Below are 2500 nucleotides of genomic sequence, written 5' to 3' on the forward strand. Positions count from 1 at the left end.
TGGAAGTAAAAGACGCTTGCGTGAGGTCTCTCGACCTTTATCTCTCTAACTTATACTTATGGGTCGTCGTCTACTTGATCGGGTACAAACAAGTCGTAAGAAACAAACAAACAAACCACAAAAATACAAGTCGTAAAAAAACAAACTTCTGTTGGTTAACCTACAATATGAAGGATCGAAATGAAAGAAGGATCATATTATTACAAACCGAAAGTGAAGGATCATTAAAATTGAAATACAATATATATAAATATATAAATGTACCCGTCGTTGCGACACCCTAGTTAAATGGAAAGATATAAAAAAGAGAGAAAAGGAATACAGATGACCCGCCGTCTGATCTTTGCTAAATGATCTGGCATCACCGGAGTTTTTTTGGTCCGTGTTGCGTTCGCTCTATTCGAAATGAAACTCGCGGAGGCGAAGAATTGTTAAAAGTTTACGAAGCGTCTAGGAGTGGTTAAAACTGAGAGAGTTGAAACTACGATGTATTAGAACGAGCAACCGTCGAAACTTTGTTTTCGCGACGTTCTTTTCGTCGCTCTCGTCCCCACGCTCCTACGCTTTGGTTGTTTCTTTGCCATCCGTGTTGCGATAAAAAGATTTCTCCATTGTCCAAAAAGGACGGATCGAGATTCCTCTTTCGAGAGGGAGAGAGAGGTACTTGCGGGTAACCTGGAATCTACGAAACACGCACCGTGGTAAGATTCGTGCGTCCGCCTGATCGATGTGTGTTGTTTACGGACCGGCTGAGAAGCGACGATAGCGAGTCTTTGAAAAACTATGTGTCCATTAGTTAGACCGATCGTCGCCGGCCGTGTGTCTGTTCGAATCTCGCAACCCACGATTCAGCGACAGGACGCGCGCTCGCATTCCTTGTGTGCGTTCGTACTTTTCAAGGTTTTTAAATGTACTTTACGCCCGACCGTCGAGAGGAGCGTGCCACTGGGCGTTTCTCCGACGGTTTCCGTCCTTGGACGCGATCGTGTCGTCAACGATCGAACAAACAAACAAATACGTTGGCGACGCCCGAATTCGCTCTCCCGCACGCGCCGGGTGGGAGAGTGATGTGGGTATCGAATGTGATGCGTGTTAATAATGAAAATAACACTCTAAAGATCTAAAGAGTTTGAAATACAAAATTTTACGATTACCCTGAACGGTGGATCACTTGGCTCGTGGGTCGATGAAGAACGCAGCTAATTGCGCGTCAACGTGTGAACTGCAGGACACATGAACATCGACATTTCGAACGCACATTGCGGTCCACGGATACAATTCCTGGACCACGCCTGGCTGAGGGTCGTTTTCTTAACAAAAGACTGCTTGCGTTTGCTTCTCGAAAAAAGAGTAATTCATTTCTTTCTAAACATCTCGCCGTCGTTCAACGAAAGTAGAACGTTTCGGAGCGGGATTATCGAACGAAATTGAAAGAATGAATGAACGATAAACAAAGAAAGAGTCGCAACGTACGAGCGATAGTTGGGCAGTTCGTCGGCGTTTGTCGTGGAAACGATGTGACGAAAATCGCAACCGATACACTAAATGCAGGCCGTTAAAGGAGAGAAACAAATTTCGAAATATCTCTTCGAACTAGCGCAAGTGCGTCACGGCGCGCGAGTCGTTCGTTAAAATTTATAAACGACCGCCCGTGAAAGCACCGAGTTCTCGGAAGATAATCTATAAAGATTCTCCATCCTGCTGGAAGTTATCGGATCGGCGCGATTGTTCACTTGTAGAAATCCACGCTCCTGACGTTGCCAGAAACGATATTTACGAAAGGTGTGTCAAAAATAAACGAAAGAAGCTCTCCTATAAATTTAGAAAAAGCAAACGAGTGAAATGTTTGAGATGATAATTTGCTGAAATGCAAGCTCGAATAGCCCCAGGGTTTCGAATGATTCCCCGCGCTTTATACATCTCTCTGTTTACAAACGGTGTATAAATGAAAGATCGCTTCAGATGGGTCGTCGCTGTTTGACGCGCGATGCTGTTCCTTTTTTTTTGTCTGTCTGTGCGTTTAGCTTCGCTAAACAAGTTAAATGGTTAAAAAGCGTCGAAAAAGCGAATACACACGCGACAAGACAAATCTAACGAGTAAAGGAACGCTCCGCTCCAAGATAAAAATGGTTGTTTACAATCAATACAGCGTTTCGGTACCCCTGATCGTAGTCTGAAACTGTGTAACAAAAGAGAGGAAAGCGAATGGTGAAGGAACTTCGAAGCCTCCGTGGCGTGGCTAGAACTTGTGATAAAAGTATGTTTGCAGCAATTATGCATGCTCCCGTTAAAACAGCATTTCAATGTCTCGCATGGCTTAAAGCTCTAGGAGGCTTCAACATTTAGAATACATACGGACTACTTCGTTTGTTAAAGATAAGCGAAGACCGCGCGACCATCGCTCGGTCGTCCAGTCCTCGAAAGTTTTGTTGCGTTCCAAAGAAGAGACAAATGGGGTTTACCCTTGCGCTAAGGGGAGAAGAAGAGAAAAGCAGTTGTT

At 44.4% G+C, this 2500-nt stretch overlaps 1 non-coding gene across 1 annotated transcript; it reads left to right on the plus strand.

The window, feature by feature from the left end:
- The first annotated feature begins 1151 nt into the window (after positions 1–1151).
- LOC143307784 (5.8S ribosomal RNA) lies at positions 1152–1306 on the plus strand. The gene has a single exon (XR_013064856.1). It is a non-coding gene; the product is annotated as a 5.8S ribosomal RNA (ribosomal RNA).
- Positions 1307–2500: the final 1194 nt, after the last annotated feature.

Source organism: Osmia lignaria, unplaced genomic scaffold (assembly GCF_051020975.1).
Source record: "Osmia lignaria lignaria isolate PbOS001 unplaced genomic scaffold, iyOsmLign1 scaffold0078, whole genome shotgun sequence".
In the NCBI taxonomy this organism is placed as follows: domain Eukaryota; kingdom Metazoa; phylum Arthropoda; class Insecta; order Hymenoptera; family Megachilidae; genus Osmia; species Osmia lignaria.